General features: G+C 40.5%; 1 protein-coding gene across 8 annotated transcripts in view; it reads right to left on the bottom strand.

Moving 5' to 3' along the window:
• Positions 1-17749, bottom strand: part of LOC132384607 (polypeptide N-acetylgalactosaminyltransferase 6-like) — a 77240-nt gene extending 59491 nt beyond the window's left edge. For 2 of the 8 annotated variants that reach the window (XM_059955858.1, XM_059955860.1), the window contains exons 1-2: positions 17448-17749; positions 17149-17211 (exon numbers count right to left, since the gene is read on the bottom strand). The gene's annotated coding sequence lies outside the window, so the exon portion shown is untranslated. Of the gene's footprint in view, positions 1-14723; positions 14801-17148; positions 17423-17447 lie in introns of those variants that run through there. The other 6 variants (XM_059955861.1, XM_059955854.1, XM_059955859.1 and 3 more) reach the window with 5 other exon arrangements.
• Between the last annotated feature and the right edge of the window lie 1049 nt (positions 17750-18798).

The following is an 18798-nucleotide window of genomic DNA, read 5'->3' on the forward strand; positions in this document are numbered from 1 at the left end:
CCCCATTCCCATTCCAACATGTCGGTCCGTGGCCTCTTCTGCCACAATGAGGCCACCCTCAGGTTGAAGGAGCAACACCTCACATTCCATTTATGTAGCCTCCAACACGATGGCATAAACATCAATTTATCTAACTTCCAGTAGCTTTCCCTTCCTCCTTCCAACATCTTCATTTCCCCACTCTGGCCTCTCCATATCTGATCATCACCTCCCTCTGGATCCCCTCCTCCTTCTCATTCTCCATTCTCCTCTCCTATCAAATTCCTTCTCCAGCCCTTCACCTTCTCCACCTATCACCTCCCAGCTTCTTACTTCACCCCCCCACCTGCCTCCACCTTTCACCTAGCTTATATTCCTTCCCTGCCTTCTCATTCTGGCATCTGCCTCCTTCCTTTCCAGCCCTGCAGAAGGCTCTCAGCCCAAAACATCGACTGTTTATTCTTGTCCATATTTACTGCCTGACCTGCTGAGGTTTTCCAGCATTCTGTGTGTATTGCTTAGAACTGGGAATTCTGAGCAAGAGGAATATTAAATCAGCAGAACAAACATGCCCCAAAGTGTTTAAAGTAAACCTGTTATAATAGGGCAATGTTAGTATTCTACTCAAGGGACACTCTCTACACCAGCACTGTGCAAAACAAATTGCTGATGAGCCACAGGTGTAGCTAAGGCAACACTATTTCATTATAGTGCGTTAATTCTAATAGAAAATTTCTCTGCTTTCACAAGCTCAGTGCAGAGCTGGGAGTTCACCTCTAAGGAGTTTGTATGTCCTCTCGATGAACCATGTGCTTTTCCTCCTGGTGCTCCAGTTTCCTCCCACAGTCCAAGGATGTTCCGGTTCGTGGGTCAAGTGGCCATTTTAAATTGTCCCGTGATTAGGCTCGGATTAAATCGGTGGGTTGCAGGGTGATACAGCTCACTGGGCCAAAAGGGCCTGTTCCGTATCATATCACTAAACAGATAAATAAATAAAGTGCACTTCATGCATTGTTTTAAATTAGCTATGACCACAGAAATAATCAAGTAACATGTTTGATTAATCTGCTGGAATCTTCCATGAGCGTGTGACTAGTAGAATAGACAAGGGGAGCTGATGCATGTAGTACATTTGGATTTTCAGAGAGGTTGGCTGATGTCATTACACCATGTAGAACTAGGGGCAATGTACTGACAGGGGTTGTAGGATTGGGAATAAAATAAGTCATTTTATATTAGTAGGCTCTGACAAGTGGGATACTACATGGATTGATGCTTCTGCCCCAGATTTTCACAACTTTTAATTTATCTTTACTTGTTTATTTAAAGTCACAGCATGGAACAACTTCCAGCCCAATGAGCCGAGCCGAGCACGCCGCCCATTTAACACGAGCCGAATCACAAGACAATTTACAATGACCAATTAACCAGTAAGACTTTGGAGAGTGGGAGGAAACCAGAGCACCCAGAGGAAAGTCACATGGTTCATGGGGAGAAGGTACAAACTCCTTACAGACAGTGACAGAATTGTACGCTGAATGCCCCAAGCCATAACAGAGTTGCATTAACTGCTACACCACCATGGCACCCTGACTGACGTGTTGTATGATATGCCATATATTCATGTTTGTGAATGAAACTAAACTATAGTAGATGTGGTGAGTGTTGGGATAGAAAATGAGCTATTAGAATCTGGCTTATTATAAGACCATAAGGCATGGAAGAATTAAGCCATTTGTTCCATCGAGTCTGCTCCACTATTTGATCATGGCCAATTTATTTTCCCTTTCAACCCTATTCTCCTGTCTTCTCTTAATCTTTGACGCTTTTACTAATTAGGTATCTATCAGCCTCCACTTTAAATACAACCAATGACTTGGCCTCCACAGCACCTGTGGCAATGAATTCCACAGATTCACCACCCTCTGGATAAAGAGGTTCCTTCTCATCTCTGTTCTAAATGGACGTCCTTCAATTCTGAGGCCGTGCCCTCTGGTCCTAGACTCTCCCATTATTGGAAACATCCTCCACATGTCCACTATCTGTGTTTTAAAATATTTGGCAGATTCCAATGAGAGCTCCCCTTTTCTTCTAAACTCCAGTGATTACAGGCCCAGATTCAACAAATGCGCCTTCCTATCTTAACCCGTTCTGGACCCTCTCCAATGCCAGTACATCCTTTATCAGATACATGGCCCAAAACTGCTCAGAATATTCCAAATGTGGTCTGACCAATGCCTTATAAATCCTCAGCATTACATCCTTGCCTTTATATTCCAGTCCTCTGTATATGAATGCCCAACATTGCATTTGCCTTCCTCACCATCAACTCAATCTGCAAGTTAACCTTCAGGGAATCTTGCACTAGGACTCCCAAGTCCCTTTGCACCTTGGATATCTGAATTTGCTCCCCATTTAGAAAATAGTCTATGCCTTTATTCCTTCTACCAAGGTGCATGACATCTACACTGTATTCCATCTGTCATTTCTTTGCTCAATCTCCTAATCTGTCCAAGTTCTTCCACAAACTCCCTACTTCCCTAACACTACATGCATCTCCACCTGTCTTTGTACTTAACTTTATTGTCACCAAACAATTGATACTAGAGCGTACAATCATCACAGCAATACTTGATTCTGCGCTTTGTGCTCCCTGGAGTACAAATCAATAGTAAATATAATAAAAATAAAAATTATAAATCATAAATAAAAAATAGAAAAGGGAAAGTAAGGAGGTGCAAAAAAAAAGTCAGGTCCGGATATTTGGAAGGTACGGCCCAGATCCGGGTCAGGATCCGTTCAGCAGTCTTATCACAGTTGGAAAGAAGCTGTTCCCAAATCTGGCCGTACGAATCTTCAAGCTCCTGAACCTTCTCCCAGAGGGAAGAGGGACAAAAAGTGTGTTGGCTGGGTGGGTCGTGCCCTTGATTATCCTGGCAGCTCTGCTCCGACAGCGTGTGGTGTAAAGTGAGTCCAAGGATGGAAGATTGGTTTGGGTGATGTGCGGGCTGTGTTCACGATCTTCTGCAGCTTCTTCCGGTCTTGGACAGGACAACTTCCATACCAGGTTGTGATGCACCCGAGAAGAATGCTTTCTACGGTGCACCTATAAAAATTAGTGAGGGTTTTAGGGGACAGGCCAAATTTCTTCAGCTTTCTCAGGAAGTAAAGGCACTGGTGGGCCTTCTTGGCAGTGGACTCTGCTTGGTTAGACCAAGTCAGGTCATTGGTGATATTCACCCTGAGGAACTTAAAGCTTTTGACCTGTTTCACCTGCGCACCACCGATGTAGATGGGGTCGTGCGGTCCGCTACTCCTTCTGAAGACCAATTCCTTCATCTTGCTGACATTGAGGGATAGGTTATTGTCTTTGCACTATGCCACCAGGTTTTTAATTTCCTCTCTGTACTCAAACTCATCATTACCTGAGATACGGCCTACAATTGTGGTGTCATCAGCAAACTTATATATTGAGCTTGATGGAAACTTGGCTACACAATCATGGGTGTACAGTGAGTACAGCAGGGGGCTGAGTACACAGCCTCGTGGGGCACCGGTGCTCAGAGTGATTGTAGATGAGAGCTTGTCCCCTATTTTTACAGCCTGGGTCCTGTCTGTGAGGAAGTTGAAGATCCAGCTGCAGATCTGAGTGCTAAGACCCAGGTTCCAGAGCTTAGGAATCAGTTTATTTGGAATGATGGTATTAAAGGCAGAGCTGTAGTCAATGAAAAGGAGCCTTACATACGTGTCTTTATTCTCCAGGTGTTCTAAAGAGGAACGTAGCGCCAGAGAGATGGCATCTGCTGTTGACCTGTTATTCCGGTAGGCGAATTGCAAAGCATCGAGGTTGACCGGTAGGTTATGGTTGATGTGTGCCATAACCAGTCGCTTAAAGCACTTCATAGCAATTGATGTTAGAGCCACAGCTTGATAGTCATTCAGGCATGCCACTTTACTCTTCTTAGATACTGGGATTATTGTTGCCTTCTTAAAACACGAGGGGATCTTAGACTGAAGCAGGGAGCAGTTGAAGATGTCAGCAAACACTCCAGCTAGCTCGCTTGCACAGGCCCGGAGAACCCATCCCGGGACACCACCTGGGCCCATCGCCTTCCTTGGATTTATCTTCAGGAAGGCCCTCCTCGGTGACGATGAATCTCGATGCCAACAGGTCCGGTTCATCTGGAGGGGGTGGGACGCTCCTCTTCTGTTCGAATCTTGCGTAGAAAATGTAAGATTCGTAGAATATCATCCACTAACATGGCTACAGTGCCGTCAATTCCATCATTCATATCATTTACATATAATATGAAAAGGAGCGATCCCAACACCAACCCTTGTAGACCACTAGTCTCTGGCAGTCAACCAGAAAAGGCCCCATTTATTCCCAATCTTTGCCTCCTGCCAGTCAACCAATCTTCTCTCCATGCTAGTTCCTTCCTGTAATACCATGGGCTCTTAACCTTGCTTAGCAGCCTCATGTGTGGCACCTTGTCAAAGGCCTTCTGAAAATCCAAGTGCACAACATCCACTGACTCTCCTTTGTCTATCCTGTCTGTTATTTCCCCAAAGATTTCCAACAGATTTGTCAAGTAAGATTTCTCCTTAAGAAAACCATGGTGACCTTGGCCTACTTCAGCATGTGTTTTTAAAATACCCTAAAACCTAACCTTAAGTATGGACTCCAACATTTTCCCAACCACTGAAGTCAGGCTAACTGGCCTATAAATTTCCCTGTCTTTTGTCTCCATCCCTTCTTAAGAGTGGAGTGACATTTTTCAGTCCTCTGGAATCTTCCCTGATATTCGTGATTCTTGAAAGATCACTACTAAATGTCTCCACAATTTCTTCAGCTACCTTTTTCAGAACCCTGGGGTGTAGTCCATCTGCTCCGGGTGGTTTATCTCCCTTCAGACCTTTCAGTTTCCCAAGCACCTTCTCCTTAGTAATCGTAACTCTCCTTAGTAATCGTAACTACTCACTTCTGTCCCCTGACACTCTCGAATTTCTGGCACGTCTTCCACAGTGAACAAAACATTTATTCAGTTTGTCAGCCAATTTTTTTACTCCTCATTACTACCTCTCCAACATCATTCTCCAGGTGCCCGATGTCCACTCTCGCCTCTCTTTTACTCTTTACGCGTCTGAAAAAGCTTTCAGTACTCCCTTTATATTATGGTTAGCTTACTTTCATTGTGACTGATGTGGTGTGAAATTTGTTGTTTCGTGGCAGGTAGCGCAGTGCAATACAAAACTTACTACAAGTTACAAGAACAAACAAAGCAAAAGGCTAAGGTTGAAGGTACACATGAATACACTCTGCAATTGAGTATCAAGTTAACACATCCAGTAGCTGGGTGCATTACTCAACCTGGACTTTTTCCAGCAGAATTGCAATTGGTCAAATATTACACAAGCAAATGTATTGGGCCACATAGTCATAATTTATTGTCTTTTTGATATATTGCCAGGAAGCAACATGCTGCATATCAATGGAAAATTGGAGAAGGCTAAAGATGGAACTTTGGAGCCTATATGACCACATAAGCTCAAAGTTCAAAGTAAACTTATTATCAAAGTATGTATATGCCAACAAACACTATCCCGAGATTCATTTTCTTGTAGGCATTCATAGTAGAACAAATACAGTAGAATCAATGAAAAACACACACAAAATGCTGGAGGTACCCAGCATGCATGGAATAAAGTACAGTTAACGTCTCTGCCCGAAACATCAACTGTATTCTTTTTGATAGATGCTGCCTGGCTTGCCGAATTCCTCCAGCATTTTGCGTGTGTTGCTCAGATTTCTAGCATCCGCAGATATTCTCGTTTGAGAATCAGTAAAAAAACTACAATGGCAAATGGTACGGTAGCCAGGCTGTGGGACAGCTTCTTCCACCAGGCCTTCAGACTGATCAATACACGTTGACTGGATTGATATCTGTCTGTACATTGTATCTGACTGGACATACATGTATACAAAACAATCTTAGTGTTTGGGCAACATCCTCTTACATTTCCCTTATTTATTGCTTGTACATTGCAACAGGGATGCAACATAAAGATTTTAACTTCATGTTGCAAGATGGATGTAAGAAATTAAAAAATTCTAATTCTGAAGACTGACAATCAACCAATGTGTAAAAGATGACAAACTGTGCAAATCAAAAACAGTAGGTCGATAGATAGACAACACACAAAGACCAAGAACATGAGTTTTTATTAAAAAATTCAGCATAAGTACATACAATGTTTTCACTGAATAGCTGCATGTCTTTCTAGTATCACATAAGAGAACAAATTAGTATATCATTGGGGATTGTTGTTGTAATTAAATTATGTGCCAGAAACCCAATGAAATGGTTCAGGGTATGTAAGGTGCATCCTTCAGGCCCGGTTTGATCAAAGGCAATACAGACGGTCCGACCTGCATGAAAAGGGACCTTGTAATGTTGCATTTCTATTAAAACTAATGGTGCAAAACACCCAAAGCCTTTCAAGACCTCTTTCCCTGCCACCCATGGATGTGATCTTGAATACTCTGCATCATTCAGCCAGCTCTAATAGTGTGAAATCACCATGTGTGATATTACCCTCTCATGCTCAACGTGTCCCATTGAAATTACTTTGTCCCACAATGCTAATTAACTCAGGTCAGAGGAAATTGCAAGCAAACCTGTCAATACTAGTGCAATGAACATTAATGCGGCAATATTACAAAGCATGATTTCAATCCATGGGTGTTTCAATGCATCTTATGGCAAAGTTGCTTACAGGATTAAAAATAGTTGGCAGGAAATGACATCATGGAAGCCACAAGAACAAGTTAGGAGTAGCTGTAGAGGTCTTAAAATATCCTACGCAAGGCAATGTCATATCAGTTTTACTCAACATTGTTAGAAACTGTTGTCTTTGCTCAGTACATTGTTCCTTACAAATGCCTCAACTACCCTATGTAAACATCAGGAAGAGCAGCCATCTTTTTTCTATATATAGAGCACTAGGGTGCCCAAGACCTTTGCACAGTACTCTATCTACTAAATGTTTAACAATATTAACAAAAACTTAAGACTCACAGATATTGCTGTTTCTAGGCTAAATAAAGAGAGGATGGGGATGCAGGCAACATACAAAATGCTGGAGGAACCCATCAGCCCAAGCAGCATCTATGGTAAAGAGTACAGTCAATGTTTCGGGCCGAGACCCTTCAACAGGACCCTTTTCCATAGATGCTGCCTGGCCTGCTGAGTTCCTCCAGCAGTTTGTGTGCGTTGCTTGGATTTCCAGCATCGGCAGATTGCCGCTTGTTTGTGAGAGGATGGAGATGGATGTCTTTCTAGCGTGTGCTTCACATCAAATCAAAATTAACCCATGCGGGAAATGATATAAAAAAACACCCTAGCTATATATACACACACTTGCCTAAAACCTTTGCACATTACTGTAAATTCAAGAGGTTTAGAACTAAGGCTGTAGGAGTGAAAGACATGGTAAAAGAATACCATAAAACCCAAATGACTGACAGTCTTAACCGCATTAACAAATAAGGGAACATCACTGTATTTCACATAAATAATGTTAGCATTACTGGAAAATTGTGTTGATGTCAGAATGGATACAACAGTACTCATACATCTCTGAACATAAAGGTAAACTCTGGACAGAAATCCAAACTTTGAGTCATTACCTAATTTGGGTGCAACTGGTAAACCACAATTCCCCTGCATGATCTCGATCCTCTCCTGTGCTGTTGAGGAAGTGCAAGCAGGAAGCAGATTTGTTTTGCCCATTGTAGAGGATTGACTTTTTTTTGAGCTGCAGAAGAATGGGAGGTCAGCTGTACCCTTGCCCCATTTCCCATCCAGTGTCAATTCATTGTGGCAAGGGAAGGGGGCTGTGGGGTGAGAAGCAGCTTTTGTTAACACATATTTGCAATTAGGCCAAGTAGTGTGACAAATGTAAAGCTGGGATTGTCTTTATGAGAAATATATACAGGGCCTGTTTTGACTGCAGGCAAGAAAAGCAGGATGATTCAACTTTATTTATATTGATAGTGTGCTGACGGACAAATGGAAACACCAAATCAAATTTGCTCCTATGACAGAATAATCTGTTAAGGTGGCATCTAAATCTAATCGAGTCAATTCCCTTTTGGCTTGGGCAATGTTTCCGTCCACAGTTCCTTTTGACTTTCGTCTGTTGCTACAAAAAAGTAATTGGAACTGGAACAGTTTGATCCCATTTTAAGAAGATAATTTTGTCATGGATATTTAAAGAGAACATATAACCAGGCTGCTGCTGGTATATAATATATATTGATTGAAGGAGGAAAAACGTGTTGAGGAGTGATTTTTCAGGAATTTATTGAATTTATTCAGGTCCACTTTACACCAGAGCACAATTCTTTCAATCTATTAAAACACTTGCTTCACCCCTTTGGTCGCATCAATATACGCAAGAAAAGATGCTTATTGAATGGTAGCAAGGGTGGGGGGGGGGGGGGGGAGAACATCTCTGATAGGGCAAAGCCAGGGTGACAGGGTTAGCTTTTTCTCTTCTCAACCAGCCTGACCTGCTGAGGTTTCCAGAATTTTGTGTTGTTACTTTAGATTTCCACTAACTGCTGCTTTTGTTTTGATTTCAATCAGATACTTCATTGATCATTAACCTGTAGATTTATCCTCACCTCTGTATTGTTATAGTTGTAATGCATTTAACCAGTAGGTCATGTAACTCACACTAAACTGTCAGTATAGTGTGCTTCTGTTAATTTATCAAGTTCAAGATTACAGAGTCACATCCATTCCTATTTCCAGTGCATATCCCAATGGTATAAAGGTTGATTGTTCAACCCACATCACAACATTTTGTTTTTTGGCACATCTTAGGTTTCAACTTAAAAGCACGGGATTGTCAAGGGGAAGCTGACTTTCACACGGGGCTCAAAAAGGATTAGGGAATAACCCGAATTATAATAGCACATCAAGTCTCATACCCAGTTGTAGGCAGGGAACAAGCTTAAAGGTGTATAGTTTCTGTACACCTATTCCGATTCAAGCAGTAGCTCAGGAGAACATGCAAAATCTTTCAAAAATAGAACTGTGATGCTCCTGCACAAAAGGTACCATAGCTTGACAGGAAATATTCCGACCCATATACCTCAACACCCAGGAGGCTGTTGAAGATATGGGGTAATATCAAAGGCACATCCACAAGGGCAGTGTCAGTACTCGATTATTAGGTGCAGAATCTTAAAGGTTTTGTTGCAACATTTTTAAAAACTTCTCTAGTGACAAATTAGTTTACTGAAGGCTTAATAACAATGCAAAGTCCTTATTTTGAAACAGTGGAAATTTGCATCATTCTGCAGCTACAAAGTCAAGTTTATTGTCGTGTGCACAAGTGCAATGAAAAACTAACTTGCAGCAGCCCTGCAGGCACATAACATCATATAAGCAGCATTCACAATAAAAACTAATGTTTATAAGAAAGAACACAATTAAAACAAAGTAAAAAGGTCAATTTTTAGTTAGAAGTAATCAAAATGGTCGTAGTTTTGCTACTCTAGTGATAAAGGTTATGCCAATTGGTTCAAGAACCAAGTCATGTGCACACCGGTATGGCCTAACCTGATGTATATAAGTACCTTATCAAAAAGATACCAAGATCTATTTAAAGCCAACATTTCCAGATTGTTTAACTGGTGTTCTTCAAATTTGCTTGCTCAGTAAAATGAAGAGCTCAGTGTTAGCTGAAAAGCTAATGACACATGGTTTTTAAACCTGTCATAACCACACTTGCCACAACTAGTATTTTAACTTGGGAACCATTTCCTGTACTAGAACTATCACTTTAAAATCAAAGGCGAAGTTTTCCAACTTTGCTTTCCTCAGTTTAAACCAGGTACTGAATGACACAGATCAAAAACGCCAGGATTGACCCATGGTGGCCCAGAGCCAAACAATATCAGCAATTATAACAATACAATCAGGTTTATTAGCACAGTCATTAATGGCATGAAATTTGTTATTTGTGGCAGTACAGTGCAAAGACAAAATCACTTTTACTTACAAAATAAACAGTGCAAAAATAGAAATAATAATGTTCATAGACTGTTCAAACTCAAATGGCAGAGGGGAAGAAGCTGTTTCTGAATCATTGAGTGTGGGTCTTCAGGCTCCTGTACCTCCCTCCCAATAGTAGTAAAGAGAAGAGGGCATGTCCTGGGTGGTGAGGGCCTTTAATGATGAACACTGCCTTCTTGAGGCACGGTCTCTTGAAGATGTCCTTGATGGTTATACCCAGGATGGAACTGGCCAGTCTACAACCCTCTGTAGCCTTTTAATGTTCTCTACCATACATCTGTAGAAATTTTTAAGTGTCTTTGGTGACATACCAAATCACCTCAAACTCCTAACGAAGTAAGAAACAGAGCCGTGCCTTCTCTATGAGTGCATCAATGTGTTGGACCCAGGAATGAGTCTTGAAGATCTTGGCACCCAGGAGCATGAAGCTGAGTCCCTTCCCACCAATGAGGACTGGTATGTGTTCCCTGACTTCCCCTTCCTGAAGTCCACAATCAATTCCTTCATCCTGTTGACATTGAGTGCAAGGTTGTTGCTGTCACACCACTCAACCAGCCGATCTATCTCGCTCCTGTACGCCTTCTCATCACCGTCTGAGATTCTGCCAACAACAGTGGTGTTACTGGTGAACGTATGGATTGTGTTTGAGCTGTGCTTAGCCACGCGGTCATATGTAGAGAGCAGAGCAGCAGGCTCAGCACACGTCCTTAAAAAGTGTGCTTATATCGATTGTCAGCCATAGAGGGTGGGTATTTAAAAAAAAACATAATACATGCTGACTTTGCCTGTGTTGCACAGTGTGCGCTTGTGGCCTTACCTGCCATACGTCTGTCTCCTACTTCAATAAAATCTAAAGCAATAATATTCAAAGCAGCAGATTAGTCAGGATGGCTGGAGGTAAGTGATACCTCAGGGATTCAGACTTCTGACATCAGCAATACTCTGCTTTTGGTTTCAGCAGAGAAATAGGCCCTTTAGCCCAACTTGTTCATGCCGACCAAATTGCCTGCCTGAGGCCCATATCCCTCTAAAACAGGACCCTTACCTTTAACTGAGGGGTCAGGGTGGGAGCCCTTGCTCTGAACTTTACCTATCCATATATCAGTCCAAGTGTCTTTTAAGCATTAAAATTGCAGCCATCTTAACCAGCTCCTCTGGCAGCTTGGCAGCCTCCGTGTGAAAGTGTTGCCCCTTAGGTCCCCTTTAAATCTCACCTCAAACCAATGCCCCCTACGTAGCTTCAGGCTCCTCTATCCTAGGAAAAGACTGTGGCCATTCACTCTGTCTGTGCTGCTCATGATTTTATAAACTCTTAACACTCCAGGGGAAAAAGACCCAATCCAGTCTCCACATGTGTCTTTGAGATTTTGAGATCATTAGTTGGAATGACATAGAAGTTGTGAATATTCTGTTTGATGACAGAAAGACGTTTTGGACAGGGTAACTGGTACCATGGGGTTGGGGATAGGGGCAAACATCCAGAATTTGTGGCACTCACTCATCCAAGACTGAACAACAGACAATCAGCCCTACAACACACCAGCAACAGAAAGAATTCGTTCAACCAAGGGCAATATTTAAATATAGAAGAGGTGCATACCACGTCAAAGTCCTTACAGAACTCCAGAGGCAATTGTTTAAAGCAGGAAGGGAAGCCTTTCAATTTGACACCATGGCCGGGATCAGAGGCAGTGGAATGAGGTCAATCCCCCCCACCACACCCAGTTCAGAATATTTAGTCTTAAATTTTAACTTTGGGTTATATTCTGTACATTTATTGACACTGACTCACAAGTTAATCTTCCAGCTAGAGGAAGATAATTGGATACTGGGTGTGGTATAATTGAAATTACTGGTAACAAAGTTTAAAAAGTAATGAAAACGAATTAAAGATTGTAAAGCTAAGTACCCTTTTAGCTCTTGACCATATTTAAAATTAAACCTTCATCTATAGCACAGCCTCAACAAGTTGCACCAGTGTTTCTGCTCCATACAAGCCTCCTCTGGCTAGAGGTTCCTGGGTACCCATTCCAAACACAACAGATTCTGCAGATGCTGGAAATCCAGAGCAACATACACAAATTGCTGGAGGAACTCAGCAGGTCAGGCAGCATCTACAGAGAGGAATAAAGAGATGACGTTTCAGGCCAAGACCCTTCATCAGGGTAATTATTCTGACTAGAAAGCAAGCTGAAGCCAGCAGTGTGATTAGGACATGTCGTTAATTGCACTGTTGAAATTGGTTGCTTTAATTCCTTGGTCTTTAAAGTTACTACCAGTTTAACAAGCTCAGGACATTGTTATTACAGATTGCTACAGACGATGTAAATCTCACCACAACATTATTCTATTGCTTTTTCTTTGTGGCAAACGAGAACTCTTCTCCTCCTCGAAAGGCACAACTTAAACCAATGGCTGACTTAAAAAGGAACCATTGCCTGCCAATACCAGGTAAAGGCAAATTAAACATCCGTGAATGGACTTGGGGTAATTTTAATGACATACATCAACTCACTTTCAGTAGACCTATAGACTCTGACAAAACTATTTGCTGCTTTTAAAAATACTAAGGGAAAAATATCATCAACCTGCCACGAATTTGAATCGGTGCATGGGATAGCTAGTGTGGGAACACAGGGAACTCTAATACAGTATATTGCAATCGTTGGAAGTTGAACCCGTTCTGAGACAGGATGGAAATTTTATAAAATCTTAAATTTTATGGAAATCTTAGCAGTGTTTCCATTTCCCAAAATGAAGCCCCTTCATCATATACAAAATAATGAAAATAAAAGTTTCGCTTCAATTCACAAAGCTTCTAAATGACTCAGATTTGACTGGGAGTGCATCCTTTGTGGAGACATACGGTGTCATTTTTTAGTATCAGTGGGAGCACAGTGGGTGTTGCAAAGTATTAAATGAAGAATGAGATCATAGACTGAATCCTGCAATCAAGCTGCTGCTCAATTACAACCTCACAACTATTTTGACTACACAATACCCCCCACGAGCAATTGAAGTTTGCATTGCAAATTATTTAAATTAACCACTGTTACATTTTTAAGGAGCTGTCCTTGCCACACCAGTTGAACTTTGTGTAATATCAGCTAGGTTTTGGCTTTATCAGATCACCAAACTGGCTATAGGTCCCTCACTACTTATTGGCCAATTCTAAAACTTACGGCCTGTGGCTACTTCACCCAACTGTTGACAAAATGCAATCATTTGCCTTCAAGTCCAGTTATAACCATAAAATGAACCTATCCATCACTCAGATTCTTTGAATATGTGAAGATTGGAAAATTAGTGCAATAAACATACATCTTAAAGTTGTAGCTGTTGTCACATGTACAGATGTTTGTTTTTGCCACTGAGCTTTCTTGTACTTTAACAAGGCTAAAAAAAAATTGCCTGCAAGTTTGTTATTGAATGAGACAAAATCTCATTGGGTACAAGCACACTTTTTTGATGAAGTTACTATTTTGATACAAGCTCTTTACAGTTACTCTACGATTTACTCAAGAACAAGAACTTTAAAAAAATTAAATTTCCCTCTTCCCCCTCCTCATTTCTTACCTCCCCCCATCTTTATTGATTACTGGGTCTAATCTACATTATTCCACCCTGACAATTCCCTGTGGGGGCTCCTGGATACACTAAATGACCTTGAAGTCTTTTCATTCAGATTTAAAAGGAACAAGTGAGCAGTTGATTGACATGGGAAATGTCATCCATCAGTAACTTGCATAAATAGTCTCATATTGTTACATTTCAGCCTCTGAGATACAGGCAGGAGACACAATGAGTATCATACCATGTTCTCTTGTCAGCAATTTGCCAGGATCAGTGCCAACAGTTAACTCCGGCCAAGCATAAAAAGGCAACAGTCACCAGTTTAAAAAGGGCAGCCAATTTATAGAAGTTGCTGCCGTGCATTTAACAAATTCTTAGTTATGGCAGTAGATGTTGAAGCTCCCTTTACACTCCAAGGATCAGGAGTACCCAAGGTGAAACATTCCACCTCACAATTACCATTATCATGCTGTGATTCATTAGTCCCGCACCTTGTTTCCACTTCTGGGATAATTCCCTGCACAGAACAGGCCTTACATGTGACTGCACAACAGTTATTGCACTGTACTTCTAACAAGCAATTAATTGCATGATGCCTGATTTGAATGATGTGCCAAGGAATAGGAAGATATTTATTCCAGGAATGAATAGCACCTCATAATTCACGGGCAATGTATTTGCACATTTCTGCAAAATCCTTCGTAAATCAGATACCAGCTGCGCAGAAAATTCCACTCATAAACCTATGGACATTCTAGGGAAAGTCCACACCTTACAAATACTAAACCACAATAGGTGAATGGTAGAATCTGGGGAAATTTGATGGGAATATGGAGAGAATAAATTAGGAGAGAATTAGTGTAAAAGTGGGTGCTTAATAGTTAACCATGGACTGTTTACATGCTGTTTACATCCTCAAGTAATCTAATTTTAATTACTAACAATTACAAGATTTGCATGTTTGTCAATTTTCAAGTGTATAAAAATATAATTCAGGTACTTTACATGCTAAGTGAAGTCTTGGAATCTCTCCTCCTCCTCCAAATGCAGTAACCTCTGTAGCCCATTTATATTTCCACTTACCACTTTCTTAGCAAGTTCGCTGCTTGGCAAGGTGGAGTTCTAAGGGTCTACAATAGTTTCAATTGTTGAACCAGTACCTAAAAGGCAAGTTGAGCACAACCAGTAGCCAGGAAACAGTCGCGAACAATGCTTCAGCAGACCACCCTGGATCAGATACAGCCCGGCCACCAACTATAGGCAACTCATACAAATACATGGACTAAAACTCACAACCTGTTTTGCACAAGTTGCCTATAGTTGGTGGTTGTCCAGCTTTGAGAAGTTGGATTAAGATTGATAAACCTGATTGCAACTACAAACATATTAAAACACATGAATAACATGCTTAAAAACAAATTAAACACCATTATTAATTATAATTAAATTGCTTTGCAAGATTAATTACCATGGTGGAATGCCAGTTGACCATACACAAAAATATCTTCAGCTTATTATTTAAAAAACTTCTTAATATTTCTGTATTGTGCCACCAGAAGGTCAAGCAAGTTTGACGATTACACTGTGATGATTTTTTAAAAGTTCACTTGCTGTGGTCCTCTTCTGCGAGGTACTAAAGATGAGGCACAGGATCAGCTCTTCAGGTCAAATACAAACTCTATATCAAAGCTGGTAACTCTGAATAATATTTAGGAGAGTAATGATTCATAAAATGTGATTCTCACGTGTAGGACATAGATTTTGCTCTACATGCCCAAAATAATAGCTGGCTGGGATATTTCAGCCATCAGCAAATATTTAATTGTAACCACAACAAATTAGTCATGGCTACACTTCACAATAGCCAAGTAATTCAAGGTAACTTCTGAGTTTGTTGAAGTCTAATTTCAGAGTTGACAACACATTTTAGATTGACACACCCATGCTATATTAAGATAGTGCTATATTGTCAGAAACCATACCCCACAAATGGGGGCACTGGATGAGATCTTGCCTTGTTTGGATAGAGTTATCCTGGTCAATCTTTTCCCTTTAACAAGTGCCACTTCCTTATCAGTCAGAATAATGAAGCCTTACTTTGTAAGCATGTTTCAGCATGGGTAATAGTCTGATGTATTTGAGGATTGTAATAAAACATGATAAAGATATTTTCTGAAGTACAAATTTAATTTTTAAAATGTTATTATTTGTTGACTTTCCTTTCTCTCAACACACATACATGGGATAATTTCCCTTGAACTGTGTATATAAAACACTGTAAATAGCATAATTTCAATCAAATACCCCACTACGCAGAAATACTTCAAATTTATATTTCACATCACACATTGCAATCCATTAACTGACAGAAATTGTGTTATTTCGTGCAAACCCGTGCCATTATGCAGCACCAAGGAGTCCTGAGAATGGACACCAACAGCAGGAATGGTGAGATTTTTTAAATCTGAAGTTTATCCTAAACATGCAAAGATAACTACATCAACACACACAAAATGCTGGTAGAACACAGCAGGCTAGGCAGCATCTATAGGGAGAAGCACTGTCTACGTTTCGGGCTGAGACCCTTCGTCAGGACTAACCGAAAGGAAAGATAGTAAGATAACTACATACTTGATTTAAACTCTCTACTCCAGGAGACAAGTGACTGGCTGATTTCTGTGATCTTTACCGCAAGTGGCATTTTTCAGGTGTGCCAAGAGTAAGTGTTGACAAGTCATTTACTAACACACCTGATCCTCTGTGCACAAAAGATACTTTCTTGCAACAGTCACATGATATTCATCAGGAGCCAGAAGGCTACAGTTTGCCCCATCTTAGCCCAGAAGCACTACCAGCTACAGGATACCCACTCCAGATGTTGATCTCTGCAGTTACTGATATGGCCCAGTTCTACAGTACCCAATCTATGTACCAATTCAGTCATCTCTGGGAAAAATAAATCTATCATGTCTTAAACTTAAACAAACTGAAACCCAGAACTTGAGACGGTATAATCTGCCCATCCATGGCTTTAATGATCTCTTTCAACATACATTCTTGAAAGGAGAACGGACTCTTTGCCTCGCTCCCTCTCCCAAAAACTAATGAAGCCAGGAACTCGAAGCAAAACTCTGGTGAATAAAATAGATTGTTTCGTAACATTAAATTGTAATGTTTTATTTATATTTTAATGTCTACTTCTCCTTTACTTCCCTGAAATCAACTCAACTGGTTCAACAAAACTCTTTGGACATTAAATTATTCAAAGGGAGCAGCCATCTTAACCCTTTGAGAGCCTCAATTTCACACACCCAGTACAAGACAAACACATACAATTTCCATTGTATCATGGAAGTTTAACATCCAAATGTATGGGACGGTCCTGCACAAACCACGGGGAACGAAGTAAACGTATTAATATCAACCTCAAGACCGTAACCTTTTGTCAAAGTCAATTATTTAAGAAAGTTCCGGAAGAATATCACTCAGGAAACTTTAAAGGACCTACCGTAAAGAATGAAACGTATCTCGTCACGGAAACCACATTGGTATTTTACCAAATTTCTGCTTCCTTAAAATAAAATTTGAAAAGTTTCACAGTCAATAATTATTTATTCAGTCACAAAGCGATTTCTCACGTCAGCTTCAATTCCGTTTCGTTTTACTGTCGGTCAGAACTTTTACATCAAATAGGCGCATTCAGTCCGAGTAACTTAATGAGTCCATCAGGAATTGAAAGAAACCCCAAAGTTGTTTTTAACTGCAAAACGAAATAGAAAAACAGAACAAGGCAAGTTGCTGAAGTACCTTAGATCGAGCGGAAGGAAGGAACAGCAGTAAGTCTAGGAAGTGCAGAAAACTTCAGACTGTCCTGGTCCTGGGGCCGTGTCAGTAGCGATTCACCCGAGCCGCCTCTCTGAATTGAGTGAGCTGGGAAAGATCGCCTGGCTAGAAAGAACCCTGAACGTGATTTTGCAAAGTGATGGAGGAGGCAGCCGTGATTCACCATTAAAATATAAAGAAAGACGAGCACACAGTTTGACTGCAGCGTCTCCCACTATTGCAGCAGGTGGAAAGCTACTTCAGGGATTCCACCGGGTCCTAGTGCCCCGTATAGGCAACCATTCCCCTAGAAGGGGAAATTGTAATGATTTCAAATTAATTTATTTTCCACAAGTAAGTATATTTTATTAAACCAAATACACAACAATGAAGAAATTAATATTGATAAAAGAGGAACATTTATTATTGAATTGGATCAAAACATTATTGGATAGTGGAATTGCCAACATCAGGATAATGTTGAATGAGATTTGTGATCAAAATAAATGATTAATTATCAAATAAATAATCTGAGTTAATACCATGCTTTCTAAAGTTATATTCATTGATTTTTTTTCACGTGTACCCATTGTTGTCAGAGAGCAAGATCCCACAAATGGCAGATGTAAATTCGAGTGGGTGATGACGTTGAATAAAATATCTGACAGGTGGTCGACTGAGATAGCGATGCGGGATCTGAAATTTAAAAAAAAACATAGAAAATGCTAGAAACATACAACAGGTCAGAAAAATGTTGCTTGACTTGATGTTTTCATCGTTTTCTATTTTTATTTCAAATGTCCAGCATCTGTCGTTTAATGATTTCATTTGATGCAAAATTTTGGGAGAGCCTAGACATACCGAGCTTATTTCCGTCAGCTGCTGCTCTTTCATTGTCAGTGAAATAATTATTTTTCAAGAATTAACGTTGAAATTTCCTTATAAGTTTAAACAATTGCAGGATTTTTTTAATTCAAAGCTCTTCTGTTGATCTTTAACCATCTTGCATTTCTTTGGGTTGGTATATGTTTACGCAGGAAAAGAAAACGCTTCCTCCAATTAAAAAGACATTTCTTTCATACCTCTTGTCTGAATGTGGTTGGCGTCAAACATACCTGACGTGCATCAAGATCCTGTGACTGCCAAAGTTTTCTATCAGTTGTAAAGGCGCGTGATCTTTTGGACTTCTACAATCATTTCACTAACTCACCAGTATTCGCTTCTTGCCTCTAAATTAAAGACGTGTAAGAATCTTCTCAAGATCAATTAATGGGTGTGACATAACAAATTACTTAACAGAAAGTCGTGTATTAATTATAATTGTGTTTATGAATTG

Source organism: Hypanus sabinus, chromosome X1 (genome assembly GCF_030144855.1).
Source record: "Hypanus sabinus isolate sHypSab1 chromosome X1, sHypSab1.hap1, whole genome shotgun sequence".
Lineage (NCBI taxonomy): Eukaryota > Metazoa > Chordata > Chondrichthyes > Myliobatiformes > Dasyatidae > Hypanus > Hypanus sabinus.